Below are 16,373 nucleotides of genomic sequence, written 5' to 3' on the forward strand. Positions count from 1 at the left end.
CAGAGCCGAGGAATCAGACATCATGCAGAGCCGTGGTAATAGGAAACTCCACAGTGAGAGGGACTGAAAGGAGTTTCTGTGACAACAGGCAGGATTTGAGGATGGAGTGTTGCCTTCCTGGTGCCAGGATCCAGGATGTCACCAACTGAGTGCAGGGAATCATCAAGGGTGAAGGTGAAGAGCCATAGGTGGTGGTGCACATCAGCACAAATGACACAAGGAAGAAGAGGAGGGACATTCTACAACAGGATTTCAGAGAACTCAGAAGAAGGCTAAAAAGTAGGACTTCCAGGATGGTTATCTCTGGTTTGCTTCCAGTTCCTCGGGCTGCAGAGGGCAGGAACTGGCGATAATGGACTTGAATATGTGGCTGAGGAACTGGTGCAGGAAGCAAGGATTTAAATTATTGGATCACTGGGGTATGTTTTGCGGTAAGGATAAATTATGCAAGAGGGACAAGTTGCACCTTAATAAATGGGGGACCAGCATTCTGGCAGGCAGGTTTGCCATTGCAACACAGGTGTGCTTAAACTAAGTAGTGGGGGGAGGAGACAAACTGGAAATTTAAGAAGGAAGTTAAAGGGAATTTGACAATAAGAGAAGTTAAGACAGACAACAGAATCAACGGAGCTGAAAACTCAAGAAGGGATCATACAGTACGGTCAAATGACATACAGATTGATAGGAAGGGTGAGGGGAGTAACAAACTAGAAATATCATATATGAATGCACAAAGCACAAGAAATAAGGTGGATGAGCTTGAGGCTCAGTTGGAAATTGGCTGGTATGATATTGTGGGGATAACTGAGATGTAGCTTCAAGTGGATAGGGCCTGGGAAATGGATATTCAAGGTTATATGTGCTATGGAAAGGACAGACTGACGGGCAGAGCAGGTGGAATGGCCCTGTTGGTAAGGAATGATATTCAGTCTCTTGCGATGAGGGACATAGAATGTAGAGTCAGTATGGATAGAGCAGAGAAATTCTAAGGGTAGAAAGACCCAAATGGGAGTTACCTTCAGGCCCCCAAACAGTAGTCTGGATGTAGGTGTAAGTTGAATAAGGAGCGGAAATTGGCCTGTTGCAAAGGTATTACTACAGTTGTAATGGGGGATTTTAACATGCAGGTAAACTGGGAGAATCAGGACGGAATTGGACCCCAAGAAAGGGAGTTTGTGGGGTGCCTCCAAGATGGATTCTTAGAACAGCTTGTAATGGAGCCTACCAGGGAGAAAGCAATTCTGGATCTGGTGTTGTGCAACAAAACGGCTTTGATCAGGGACCTCGAAGTCAAGGAGCCATTAGAAGGTAGTGAATACAATATGATAAGTTTACTCTGCAACTTGAGAGGGAGAAGGGAGAATTGGAGTTAAATGAAGGGAATAGAGGGAGGAGCGTGCCTAAGTTCAATGGTACAATACCCTAGCAGGGATGGCAGTGGAACAATTCTGGATTAGCAGTGCTGGAAAAGCACAGTAGTTCAGGCAGTATCCAAGGAGCAGCGAAATCGATGTATCGGGCAAAAGCCCTTCATCAGGAATAAAGGCAATAAGCCTGAAGCGTGGAGAGATAAGCTAGAGGAGGGTGGGGGTGGGGAGAGAGTAGCATAGAGTACAATGGGTGAATGGGGGAGGGGATGAAGGTGATATGTCAGGGAGGAGAGGGTGGAGTGGATAGGTGGAAAAGGAGATACGCAGGTAGGACAAGTCATGGGGACAGTGCTGAGCTGGAAGTTTGAAACTAGGGTGAGGTGGGGGAAGGGGAAACGAGGAAACTGTTGAAGTCCACCTTGATGCCCTGGGGTTGAAGTGTACTGAGGTGGAAGATGAGGCATTCTTCCTCCAGGCATCTGGTGGTGAGGGAGCAGCGGTGAAAGAGGCCCAGGACCTCCATGTCCTCGGCAGAGTGGGAGGGGGAGTTGAAATGTTGGGCCACAGGGTGGTGTGGTTAATTGGTGCGGGTGTCCCGGAGATGTTCCCTAAAGCGCTCTGGTAGGAGGCGCCCAGTCTCCCCAATGTAGAGGAGACCGCATCGGGAGCAACGGATACAATAAATGATATTAGTGGATGTGCAAGTAAAACTTTGATGAATGTGGAAGGCTCCTTTAGGGCCTTCGATAGAGGTGAGGGAGGAGGTGTGGGCGCAGGTTTTACAGTTTCTGCGGTGGCAGGGGAAAGTGCCAGGATTGGAGGGTGGGTTGTAGGGGGGTGTGGAACTGACCAGGTAGTCACGGAGGGAACGGTCTTTGCGGAAGGCGGAAAGGGGTGGGGAGGGAAATATATCCCTGGTGGTGGGGTCTTTTTGGAGGTGGCGGAAATGTCGGCGGATGATTTGGTTTATGCGAAGGTTGGTAGGGTGGAAGGTGAGCACCAGGGGCGTTCTGACCTTGTTACGGTTGGAGGGGTGGGGTCTGAGGGCAGAGGTGCGGGATGTGGACAAGATGCATTGGAGGGCATCTTTAACCACATGGGAAGGGAAATTGAGGTCTCTAAAGAAGGAGGCCATCTGGTGTGTTCTGTGGTGGAACTGGTCCTCCTGGGAGAAGATACGGCGGAGGCAGAGGAATTGGGAATACGGGATGGCATTTTTGCAAGAGGTAGGGTGGGAAGAGGTGTAATCCAGGTAGCTGTGCGAGTCGGTGGGTTTGTTAAAAAATGTCAGTGTCAATTTGGTCATCATTAATGGAGATGGAGAGGTCCAGGAAGGGGAGGGAGGTGTCAGAAATGGTCCAGGTAAATTTAAGGTCAGGGTGGACTGTGTTGGTGAAGTTGATGAATTGCTCAACCTCCTCGCGGGAGCACGAGGTGACGCCAATGCAGTCATCAATGTAGCGGAGGAAGAGGTGGGGAGTGGTGCCGGTGTAATTACGGAAGATCAACTGTTCTACATAGCCAACAAAGAGACACATAGCTGAGGCCCATACGTGTGCCCATGGCTACCCCTTTGGTCTGGAGGAAGTGGGAGGATTCAAAGGAGAAATTGTTAAGGGTGAGGACCATTTCGGCCAAATGAATGAAAGTGTCAGTGGAAGGGTACTGTTGGGGACGTCTGGAGAGGAAAAAACGGAGGGCTTGGAGGCCCTGGTCATGGCGGATGGAGGTGTAGAGGGATTGGATATCCATGGTGAAGATGAGGCGTTGGGGGCCGGGGAAACGGAAATCTTGGAGGAGGTGGAGGGCGTGGGTGGTGTCTCGAACGTATGTGGGGAGTTCCTGTACTAGGGGGGATATGACAGTGTCAAGGTAGGTAGAGATGAGTTCAGTGGGGCAGGAGCATGCTGAGACAATGTGTCGGCCAGGATGGTCAGGCTTGTGGATCTTGGGAAGGAGGTAGAACCGGGCAGTGCGGGGTTCCCGGACTATGAGGTTGGAAGCTGTGGGTGGGAGATCTCCTGAGGTGATGAGGTTCTGTATGGTCTGGGAGATGATGGTTTGGTGATGGGGGGTGGGGTCATGGTCGAAGGGGCTGTAGGAAGAGGTGTCCTCGAGTTGGCGTTTTGCTTCAGCGGTGTAGAGGTCAGTGCACCAGACTACCACTGCGTCCCCTTTATCCGCTGGCTTGATGGTGAGGTTGGAATTGGAGCAGAGGGATTGGAGGGCTGCGCGTTGTGAGGGTGAGAGGTTGGAGTGGGGGAGGGAGGTAGACAGGTTGAGGCGGTTAATGTCCCAGCGGCAGTTGGAAATGAAGAGGTCGAGGGCAGGTAATAGGCCAGTGCGGGGTGTCCAGGTGGATGCAGTGTGTTGGAGGTGGGCGAAGGGGTCCTCGGAAGGTGGGCGGGAGTCCTGATTGTGAAATTAAGCTCGGAGGCGGAGGCGACGGAAGAATTATCCAACATCATGGCGTGTATTAAATTCATTGATGCGTGGATGGAGGGGGATGAAGGTGAGTCCTTTGCTGAGGACTGATCGTTCATCCTCAGTGAAGGGGAGGTCTGGGGGGATGGTGAAAACTCGGCAGGGCTTGGAGCTAGTATCTGGTGTGGGTGTAGAGCTGGGAGTGGGGGCGGAACCTGTAACTGGAGTGGGTGTAGTGGTGGGGGGAATGGGGGTGGAGTCATGAGCAGGAGTGGTGTTCTCCTCAGGGTTCTGGGGAGTCGGGATAGTGACAGTGGGGTCTGTGGGGGGCATGTCAGCAGAATGCGGGTGAGTGGCGCTGGTGGGGGTGGAAGTGGTGGTGACCATGGCAGTAGGAGTGGCGGAAGTCACTGAGCATGTGGCATCAGCGATGATGTGAGGGGTGGAAGTGATGTCACGTGTGATGCATGAGGAATTGTGAGGGGTGGAAGTGGTTGTGGGAGTGGCCATGATGGGAGCGGAAGTGACATCATCAATCAGCGTGTGGGTGGAAGCTGCATCAGCCGCATGGCTCATGATTCCGAGGCTAGGGGAATCTTCTGGAATGTTTGAGGAGTTGGTTATGGAGGTGGGTAGATATACGTTTGTTGTACTTACAGTTTTTGATGTTTGAGATGGAATTGAAATACTGTTTATTGAGAGTATGAATTCTCCTGAGGATGTAGTACAGAGTGGGTCCTTGGATGCCCTCCAACGCATCTCGTCCACATCCCGCACCTCCGCCCTCAGACCCCACCCCTCCAACCGTAACAAGGACAGAACGCCCCCAGTGCTCACCTTCCACCCTACCAAACTTCGCATAAACCAAATCATCTGCCGACATTTTTGCCACCTCCAAAAAGACCCCAACACCAGGGATATATATTCCCTCCCCACCACTTTCCGCCTTCCGCAAAGACCTTTCCTTCCGTGACTACCTGGTCAGTTCCACGCCCCCCACAACCCACCCTCCCATCCTGGCACTTTCCCCTGCCACCACAGGAACTGTAAAACCTGCGCCCACACCTCCTCCCTCACCTCTATCCAAGGCCCTAAAAGAGCCTTCCTCATCCATCAAAGTTTTACTTGCACATCCACTAATATCATTTATTGTATCCGTTGCTCCCGATGTGGTCTCCTCTACATTGGGGAGACTGGGCGCCTCCTAGCAGAGCACTTTAGGGAACATCTCCGGGACACCCGTACCAATCAACCACACAGCCCTGTGGCCCAACATTTCAACTCCCCCTCCCACTCTGCCGAGGACATGGAGGTCCTGGGCCTCTTTCACCGCCGCTCCCTCACCACCAGACGCCTGGAGGAAGAATGCCTCATCTTCCGCCTCGGAACACTTCAACCCCAAGGCATCAATGTGGACTTCAACAGTTTCCTCATTTCCCCTTCCCCCACCTCACCCTAGTTCCAAACTTCCAGCTCAGCACTGCCCCCATGACTTGTCCGGACTTGTCCTACCTGCCTATCTCCTTTTCCACCTATCCACTCCACCCTCTCCTCCCTGACCTATCACTTTCATCCCCTCCCCCACTCACCCATTGTACTCTATGCTCCTCTCTCTCCACCCCCACCCTCCTCGAGCTTAACTCTCCACACTTCAGGCTCACTGCCTTTATTCCTGATGAAGAGCGTTTGCCCGAAATGTTGATTTCGCTGCTCCTTGGATGCTGCCTGAACTGCTGTGCAATTCCAGCACCACTAATCCAGAATCTGATTTCCAGCATCTGCAGTCATTGTTTTTTCCCAGTGGAACAACAATGGCAGGTATTTCTGGATACAATGCAGAAGGTGCAGGTTCAGTTCATTCCAAAGAGGAAGAAAGATCCTAAGGGGAGGCAGGGGCAGCCCTGGCTGATGAGGGAAGTTAAGGACTGTATAAAGATAAAAGAGAAGTATAACATAGCAAAGATGGGCGGGAAGCCAGAGGACTGGGAAACTTTTAAAGAGCAACAGAGGATAACTAAAAAGGCAATACATGGAGAAAAAAATGAGGTACGAAGGCAAACTGGCCAAAAGTATAAAGGAGGAAAGTAAAAGCTTTTTTAGGGATGTGAAAAGAATAAAAATAGTTGAGACTAAAATTGCGCCCTTGAAAACAGAAACGGGTGAATTTATTATGGGGAACAAGGAAATGGCAGAAGAGTTGAATTGGTACTTTGGATCTGTCTTCACTGGGGAAAACACAAGCAATCTCCCAGATTAGGCAGGAAATGGTATTGGATAGACTGTTAGTTCTGAAGCCTGATAAGTCCCTGGGATCTGATAGTCTGCATCCAGGGTACTTAAGGAGGTGGCTCCAGAAATTGTAGACGCATTAGTAATCGTTTTCCAATGTTCTATAGATTCAGGATCAGTTCCTGGGGTTTGGAGGGTGGCTGGTGTTGTGCCACTTTTCAAGAAAGGAGGGGGAGCGAAAGCAGGGAAGTATAGACCGCTTAGCCTGATGTCAGTGGTGGGAAAGATGCTGGATTCTGGATTAGTGGTGCTGGAAGATAAAAGCAATGACTGCAGATGCTGGAAACCAGACTCTGGAAAGATGCTAGAGTCAACTATAAAAGATGAAATTGCGACTCATTTGGATAGCAGTAACAGGATAGGTCAGAGTCAGCATGGATTTACAAAGGGGAAATTGTGTTTGACTAATCTTCTGGAAATGTTTGAGGATGTAACTATGAATACGGACAAGGGAGAGCCAGTAGATGTAGTGTACCTGGACTTTCAGAAAGCCTTTGATAAGGTCCCACATAGAAGATGAGTGAGCAAAATTAAGGCACATGGTATTGGGGGCACAATACTCACTTGGATTGAAAATTGTTGAAAAGAGTGGTGCTGGAAAAGCACAGCAGGCCAGGCAGCATCCGAGGAGCAGGAGAATTGACGCTTCGGGCATAAGCTCTTCTTTTAGGAATGAGGCTGGTTTGCCAAGCGGGCTGAGATAAAAGGAGGGGGGGGAATTTGGGGGAGGGGCGCTGGGAATATGATAGGTGGAAGGAGGTGAGGGTGATAGGCTGGAGAGGGGGTGGGGGCGGAGAGGTCGGGAAGAAGATTGCAGGTCATGCTGAAGAGCTTCAGGGCAGAGGAGATGACCTGGGGGGGAGGGTGCAGTGAGGCTGAAGAGCTTCAAGACATTAAGGATTGAAAATTGGCTGACAGGAACAAAGAGTAGTGATAAAGAGGTCCCTTTTGGAATGGCAGGCGGTGACTTGTGGGGTACCAAAAGGTTCAGTGCTGGGGCCACAGCTATTTACAATATACATTAATGATATAGATGGGGTGCAAGGTTTGTGAAGGTTTGTAGCTCAGGTTGAGGTTTAGGGTGTAGGTTTGCTCGCTGAGCTGTAGGTTTGATATCCAGACGTTTCATTACCTGGCTAGGTAACATCATCAGTGGTGACCTCCAAGTGAAGTGAAGCTGTTGTCTCCTGCTTTCTATTTATATGTTTGTCCTGGATGGGGTTCCTGGGTTTGTGGTGATGTCATTTCCTGTTTGTTTTCTGAGGGGTTGATAGATGGTATCTAGATCTATGTGTTTGTTTATGGCGTTGAGGTTGGAGTGCAAGGCCTCTAGGAATTCTCTGGCATGTCTTTGCTAAGCCTGTCCCAGGGTAGATGTGTTGTCCCAGTTGAAATGGTGGTTTTTTTCCCTCCGTGTGTAGGGCTACAAGGGAGAGAGGTTCATGTCTTTTTGTGGCTAGCTGGTGTTCGTGTATCCTGGTGGCTAATTTTCTTCCTGTTTGTCCTATGTAGTGTTTGTGGCAGTCCTTGCATGGAATTTTGTCGACGACGTTGGTTTTGTCCATGGATTGTACTGGGTCTTTTAAGTTTGTTAGTTTTTGTTTGAGAGTGTTGGTGGGTTTGTGAGCTACTAGGATTCCGAGGGGTCTTAGTAGTCTGGCTGTCATTTCTGAAACTTCTTTGATGTATGGTAAGGTGGTTAGGGTTTCTGGCTGTGTTTGGTCTGCTTGTCGTGGTTTGTTCTTGAGGAATCTGCGGACTGTATTTTTTGAGTAACCGTTCTTCTTGAATACGTTGTATAGGTGGTTCTCCTCTGTTTTCTGAAGTTCGTCTGTGCTGCAGTGTGTGGTGGCTCGTTGGAATAGTGTTCTGATACAGCTTCGTTTGTGTGTGTTGGGATGGTTGCTGGTGTAGTTAACTATTTGGTCAGTGTCTGTCGGTTTTCTGTATACGCAGGTTTGTAGTTCTCCGTTGTCCGTTCTTTCGACTGTGACGTCCAGGAATGTGAGTTTGTTGTCGGTTCCTTCCTTCTTGGTGAACTTTATGCCTGTGAGGGTGTTGTTGATGATGTTAAATGTCTCTTCTATCTTGTTTCGTTTTTTGGTGACAAAGGTGTCATCTACGTAGCGGACCCAGATTTTTGGTTTGATGGTTGGTAGGGCTGTTTGTTCTAGTCTTTGCATTACCGCTTCTGCTATGAATCCTGATAGTGGAGATCCCATGGGTGTTCCGTTGGTTTGTTTGTAGATGATGTTGTTGAAGGTGAAGTGGGTGGTGAGGCACAGGTCCACTAGCTTCATGATGTGTTCGTTGGTAATGTGATTGATGGTGGTTGGGGTGTGTGTGATGGTCTCTTCTAAAAGTGTGGTAAGTGTTTCCTTTGCCAGGTCAATGTTGATGGACGTTACGTCGAATGAGATCATTGTTTCGTCTTCCTCTATTTTGGTGTTTTAGATGATTTTTAGGAATTCCTGGGTGGAGTGGATGGAGTGCTGTGACTCTTCTACTCGGTATTTCAGTCTTGCGTGTAGTTCTTTGGCCAGTCTGTAAGTTGGTGTTCCGGGTAGTGAGACTATGGGTCTGAGGGGGGCTCCTGGTTTATGGATTTTTGGTAGTCCGTAGAATCGTGGGGTGTTGGTCCCGTCTGGTTTCATGTTTTGGAATTCTGACTTGTTTAATTGTCCAGAATTGTGTAATTTTCTTAGGAGATATGTAATTTTGTTCCTAGTTGTGGGGTTAGGTCTAGTGCCACCTTTTGGTAGGTGTTGGTGTCTGCGAGTAGTGCATTGGCTTTCTCTATGTAGGCCCTTCTGTTCAGGATGACTGTGAGCCGACCTTTGTCTGCAGGTAATATAATGATGTTTTTTGTCTTTTTTGAGGTTTTCTAGGGCTTTCTTTTCTTGTGTGTTCAGTTTGTTTCCTTCCCTCTTTTTGCTCAGAGTAGGTGCAACTGTCGGTCTGATCGTTTGTTGTGTTTCTTCCGTGAGTTTGTTGTCCTTCATTTCGACTGGGACAACACATCTATCCTGGGACAGGCTAAGCAAAGACATGCCAGAGAATTCCTAGAGGCCTGGCACTCCAACCACAACGCCATAAACAAACACATAGATCTAGATACCATCTATCAACCCCTCAGAAAACGAACAGGAAATGACATCACCACAAACCCCAGGAACCCCATCCAGGACAAACATATAAATAGAAAGCAGGAGACAACAGTTTCGCTTCACTTGGAGGTCACCACTGATGATGTTACCAAGCCAGGTAATAAAACGTCTGGATATCAAACCTACAGCTCAGCGAGCAAACCTACACCCTATAGATGGAGGTATTAAAAGTAATATTAGCAAATTTGCTGATGATACAAAGCTGGGTAGCAAGTAAAATGTGAGGAGGATGTTATGAGAATACAGGGTGACTTAGACAGGCTAGGTGAGTGGATGGATGCATGGCAGATGCAGTTTAATGTGGATAAATGTATGGTTTGGTGGCAAGAACAGGAAGACAAATTACTATCTAAATGTAGTCAAGTTAGGTAAAGGGGAAGTACAACGAGAGCTAGGTGTTCTTGTACATCAGTCAATGACAGCAAGCATACAGGTACAGCAGGCAGTGAAGAAAGGTAATGGCATGCTGGCCTTCATAACAAGAGGAATTGAGTATAGGAGCAAAGAGGTCCTTCTGCAGCTGTACAGGGCCCTGGTGAGACCATACCTGGAGTATCATGTGCAGTTTTGGTCTCCAAATTTGAGGACGGACATTCTGGCTATTGAGGGAGTGCAGCATAGGTTCACAAGGTCAATTCCCAGAATGGTGGCACTATCATATGTTGAAAGATTAATGCGACTGGGCTTGTATACACATGAGTTTAGAAGGATGAGAGGGGATCTCATTGAGATGTATAAGATTATTAAAGGATTGGACACTCTGGAGGCAGGAAGCATGTTTCTGCTGATGGGTGAGACTAGAACCAGAGGACACAGTTTAAAAATAAGGGGTAGGCCATTTAGAACAGAGTTGAGGAGAAACCTCTTCACCCAGAAGGTGGAGACCAAGTCTCTGGATACGTTCAAGAAAGAGATGGACAGAGCTCTTAAAGATCTTTTGCGTCTGGGTGGGTTTTTCTTCAGAGGATCTGTGTGAACTTGTTGGGCCAAAGGGCCTGTTTCCATATTGTAGGGAATCTAATCTAATCTAATAATTGTGGAATCAAGGGTTATGGGATAAGGCAGGAACAAGGTACTGATTGTGTATGATTAGCCATGAATGGTGATGCTGGCTCAAAGGGCCAAATGGCCTACTCCACCTACTGTCTATTGTCTACATCATGCACAATTAGGTTAGCACTTACCAGTTTATTTCTGCATATCACCCCATGTCATAGTAACAGCTCTTTCAGGTCATTTTGATTTTTCTCAAGGAAGTTACTCTATAATTTATCCCAATTTTTGACAATTTCCTCATTGTCCAATTTGATTTGAGGAATGTCCAATTCAGAATCCTCTGAACTTGGTTCTTCCTTCTGTACTGTAATCATTAACACCTTCTCCTCTTGCTTTCCTTCTCTATCAAAATACCTTTTCAGCATATTCACATGATCAACTCTGTGAGATTTCTTCCTGCCTAGAGTCCTTGTCAAGTAGTTCACCTCACTCAATTTCCTTTCAATTTGATAAGGTCCACTAAACCTTGCTATTAAAGGTTCACCCATTACTGGCAGTAACACTAATACCTTATTCCCAATAGCAAAACAGCAAATTTTTGATTTCTTATCATCTTCCTGTTTCATTGCATGCTGCGATACTTTTAAATGCTGTCCAGCCAACTCCATAGCTCTATTTAATCATTCTTTAAAGTTTGACACATAATCCAAATGTGTGGTCTCTGAATTCTGACATTAATTTCTCCTTAATCAATTTTAATGGTTCTCTCATTTAATGTGCAAAAACTAATTCAAATGGATTCATTTGGTGCATCTCTGATCGCAAAAAACACAAATGAAATTTCTTTATTCCAATCATCTGGATCATCCTGACTATTAGCCCTCACCATGGTCTTCAGTATTTGATATCATATTTCTAGTGCTCCCTGCAATTCTGGATAGTACGAAGTAGATTTAAATTGTTTTATGCCTAAGTTGTCCATAACTTCCTTGAATAGTTTGGATGTGAATTTTGACACTGGATCTGACTGTATCTCTACTGGTAGTCCGTATCCAGTTAAAAAATTGAGTAATTCCTCTACAATCCTTTTAGCTGTGATATTGCGTAATGGAATGGCCTCTGGAGATGTTGTCAGTATATCCATTATTGTTAACCAATACTAATTCCCACTTTTTGTTTGAGGTAGGTAACCTACACAATCAATTAAGACTCTGGTAAAAGGTTCCTCAAATGCAGAAATAGGTAATAAAGGTGCAGGAACCTATGGGGTTCCAATTATCTGACATGAATGACATGTTTGGCAAAATTCAACTACAACATTGTGTAGTCCAGGCCAGTAAAAATGTCTATGCATTTTAGCCTGTGTTTTCTTCACTCCTAAGTGACCTCCAAGTGGTAGCTCATGCTCCACTTGCCGCACTTACTTTTTGGGCATGGGCAAAACAATTTGATGTATCTCTGCCTATTTCTCGTCTGCTTTAATATGTGATGGATTCCATTTCCTCATTAAGACATCATTTTCAGCTAATAACGCACAGGGAGTCATCCAGACCCTTTCTCTGTATATGCCTTTTGATACAACTGTTTTAAATTTTAATCTTTCTGCTTTAACTCAATGAGTTTTGCATAAGTAAAGATGTTTGAATGATTTATTTGCTCCTGTTTTATCTCAACTAACTGGTCAAACACAGTCTCTGCTAATGCCACTTCAGCTTCCTTATCTGTACCTTTTGATCTCTCCTCCTTCTACTGGTAACTCTGTGATCTTGTTACTACACAATCAGGGAAGATTCCCAAATAAGACTCCTGCAGTGCTTCAGTTGCTTGCATCTCCACTGGCTGTTCAACTACAGTAGGCAGCATGCCTACTGGTGAATCAGCTATATCATTTGCAAGAATAAATTGTGTTCCTGGAGTTTACAGTTTGTCCAGTACTCCTACTACAAATTTTCCACTCTTCTGGACACTCTAACCACACTTTACATAATTGAGTGTTTTTTTGTCTCACCATGAATTCATGTTACCTGTACCTTTTCTGGCAATTGTTCTTCAGGAGTACATATCTCCTCATCCTTCAGCATCACACACTGAGAGGATCCTGTGTCCTGTAATATTATAACCTCTTTACCTGCTACTCCTGGCCTATGTGAATAAACTTTACCTTTGCAGGTATATTTTGTAAGCAGATCTGGCACTTCCTCTTTAACCAATCTCTGATCAGCTTGTGCACTCTAATGCAGCTTTCTAGCTTCCACTGTGCTTTCTGTTACCATTCCAACAAAATGTCCAAGCTTATCCTGCTTTCCAATGTCCGGCTTTCCTGTGCTTTTCCTTGGCCAACGCTGATTTAATGTAGCCTACTTTATTGCAATGAAAATACCAGAGCTTTCTACTTTCTTTGTCCCCCTTAAGGGTTTCCCTACTACCTTACGGTAAGTTCCTCTTGTGATCATCACTGAGATCTACCTTTCCCTTTATATGTAAGGATTTCTCTTTTCCCCAACTTCTATCCCTCATGGAGTGAAATTGATTCTGGAAGCCAAACCATGTTTTATGGACCAGCTCATAATCAACAGCCACTTCAGCTGCTAACTTTGCTGTTTTAACTCTCTGCTCTTCCACAATAAGCTGACCTTCAGCCTTTTAAGTTGACTTCCCTTTTTAAGTGTCAATTTCTGAAGTTCAAACTCTCTTTTTCTTTCTCTTCTGGTAGAGCCCTCCATTCTCTTTCTTTTTGGTTTTCTTCCACTTTTAATTGTAACTCAAACTGTTTCATTTCTCGTCCCCTTTCCTTATCTCTCATCTCTAACCCAAGCTGTTTCATTTGCAATTGAATTCTTGCCATCTCTATAGATTTTGATGGTGTTTCCAGCAAATTTAAGTACTGAGTTACTGCTGAAATAATCTAATCTTTCCTTACATTAAAAGATACATTCAATTCCAGCTTGTCTATTAATACAAGTAGTTTGGTCTTATTTGCCTTTTGTAACACCCCCAAGATCACTTCTTCCACCTCCAGAAACTCATTGGTGACTGAATGAGCCATTGCTATCCGAGCACCGTTTAAACCACCAAATCAACGCCCGAAATAAATGACACTAATACCTATCACTCATTGATCCCCCAATCTGTTATAGACTAGGCCAGACCCCTAAACATATTTTTAAGCAGGTAGCCCAGACTGTAACTTTTTTATTTGATTAGTGAGGTGTATAGCGGATGTTCCCGGAGTAAATTAGCTGAGTCATTGCCTAATTTTAAACAAAATTTATTTCCAAAATTATGGAGCGAAATCCAAAGAACAGAAAACAGAATACCAGATAATTTATCCTGTCCAAACCCAACTTAATGATGCTGTTCCAAAATACTTGCAAGTCCCAAAACACACATCTCTTAGCACACAGTGAAAAACGAAACAAACTAGAGCTTAGGGAGAGAGATCAGCAGCCTGTTTCACACATCCCCTGCTGCAACTGAACTGACTGAAGTTCTAAATTGAAAATAACTCTAAATGAAGGATAGCTATGCAGAGAGCTGGCCACTCCCCTTTGATTATGCCGGTTTCATTTAGGACATGAAAGTCTGAAGCTGGAGGTGTTATCTGTTAGGGTAAGCAGGAAGCCCCAATGAACCATTCAAACTTCAGACACGATGGAGCCTGACTAATTATCCCTTCTCTGAAAAAAACTCAAGGACATAGTAACCTTGTAACAGAACCAGTATTAGAACATAGAACATAGAACATAGAACAATACAGCACAGAACAGGCCCTTCGGCCCACGATGTTGTGCCGAACTTCTAACCTAGATTAAGCACCCATCCATGTACCTATCCAAATGCCGCTTAAAGGTCGCCAATGATTCTGACTCTACCACTCCCACGGGCAGCGCATTCCATGCCCCCACCACTCTCTGGGTAAAGAACCCACCCCTGACATCTCCCCTATACCTTCCACCCTTCACCTTAAATTTATGTCCCCTTGTAACACTCTGTTGTACCCGGGGAACAAGTTTCTGACTGTCTACTCTATCTATTCCTCTGATCATCTTATAAACCTCTATCAAGTCACCCCTCATCCTTCGCCGTTCCAACGAGAAAAGGCCGAGAACTCTCAACCTATCCTCGTACGACCTATTCTCCATTCCAGGCAACATCCTGGTAAATCTTCTCTGCACCCTCTCCAAAGCTTCCACATCTTTCCTAAAGTGAGGCAGCCAGAACTGCACACAGTACTCCAACTGTGGCCTAACCAAAGTCCTGGACAGCTGCAACATCACTTCACGACTTTTGAATTCAATCCCTCTGCTAATGAGCGATAATACTCCATAGGCCTTCTTACAAACTCTATCCACCTGAGTGGCAACTTTCAAAGATCTATGTACATAGACCCCAAGATCCCTCTGTTCCTCCACCTGACCAAGAACCCTACCATTAACCCTGTATTCCGCATTCTTATTTGTTCTTCCAAAATGGACAACCTCACACTTGACAGGGTTGAACTCCATCTGCCACTCCTCAGCCCAGCTCTGCATCATATCTAAGTCTCTTTGCAGCTAACAACAGCCCTCCTCACTATCCACAACTCCACCAATCTTTGTATCATCTGCAAATTTACTGATGCACCCTTGGACTCCCTCATCTAAGTCATTAATAAAAATTACAAACAGCAGAGGACCCAGAACTGATCCCTGCGGAACTCCACTTATAACTGGGCTCCAGGCTGAATATTTACCATCTACCACCACTCTCTGACTTCGACCGGTTAGCCAGTTTTCTATCCAATTGGCCAAATTTCCCTCTATCCCATGCCTCCTGACTTTCCGCATAAGCCTACCATGGGGAACCTTATCAAATGCCTTACTAAAATCCATGTACACTACATCCACTGCTCTACCCTCATCCACATGCTTGGTCACCTCCTCGAAGAATTTAATAAGACTTGTAAGGCAAGACCTACCCTTCACAAATCCGTGCTGGCTGTCCCTAATCAAGCAGTGTCTTTCCAGATACTCATAAATCCTATCCCTCAGTACCCTTTCCATTACTTTGCCTACCACAGAAGTAAGACTAACTGGCCTGTAATTCCTGGGGTTATCCCTATTCCCTTTTTTGAACAGGGGCACAACATTCGCTACTCTCCAGTCCCCTGGTACCACCCCCGTTGCCAGTGAAGACGAGAAGATCATTGCCAACGGTACTGCAATTTCCTCTCTTGCTTCCCACATAATCCTAGGATATATCCCGTCAGGCCCGGGGGACTTGTCTATCCTCAAGTTGTTCAAAATGTCCAACACATCTTCCTTCCTAACAAGTATCTCCTCTAGCTTACCAGTCCGTTTCACACTCTCCTCTTCAACAATACGGTCCCTCTCATTCGTAAATACTGAAGAGAAGTACTTGTTCAAGACCTCTCCTATCTCTTCCGACTCAATACACAGTCTCCCACTACTGTCCTTGATTGGACCTACCTTCGTTCTCGTCATTCTCAGGTTTCTCACGTACGCATAAAATGCCTTGGGTTATCCTTAATCCTATCCGCCAAGGATTTTTCATGCCCTCTCTTAGCTCTCCTAATCCCTTTCTTCAGGTCCCTTCTGGCTATCCTGTATCCCTCCACTGCTCTGTCTGAACCCTGTTTCCTCAATCTTATGTAAGCCTCCTTCTTCCTCTTTACTAGACATTCAACCTCCCTCGTCAACCAAGGCTCCCTCACAGGACCATTTCTTTCCTGCCTGATAGGTACATACATATCAAGGACACGTCGTATCTGCTCCTTGAAAAAGTTCCACATTTCCACCACATCCTTCCCTGACAGCCTATGCTCCCAACGTATGCTCCTCAAATCCTGTCTTACAGCATCGTAATTTCCCTTCCCCCAATTGTAAAATCTACCTTGTTGTGCGCACCTATCTCTCTCCATAACCAAGGTGAAAGTCACAGAATTGTGGTCACCATCACCAAAATGTTCATCCACTAACAAGCCCACCACTTGTCCCGGTTCATTACTGAGTACCAAATCCAATATGGCCTCCCCTCTGGTTGGACAGTCTACATACTGCGTTAGAAAAGCTTCCTGGACACACTGCACAAACACCGCCCCATCCAATCTACTTGATCTAAAGAGCTT

This window comes from Chiloscyllium punctatum, chromosome 42 (assembly GCF_047496795.1).
Source record: "Chiloscyllium punctatum isolate Juve2018m chromosome 42, sChiPun1.3, whole genome shotgun sequence".
Classification (NCBI taxonomy): Eukaryota; Metazoa; Chordata; class Chondrichthyes; order Orectolobiformes; family Hemiscylliidae; genus Chiloscyllium; species Chiloscyllium punctatum.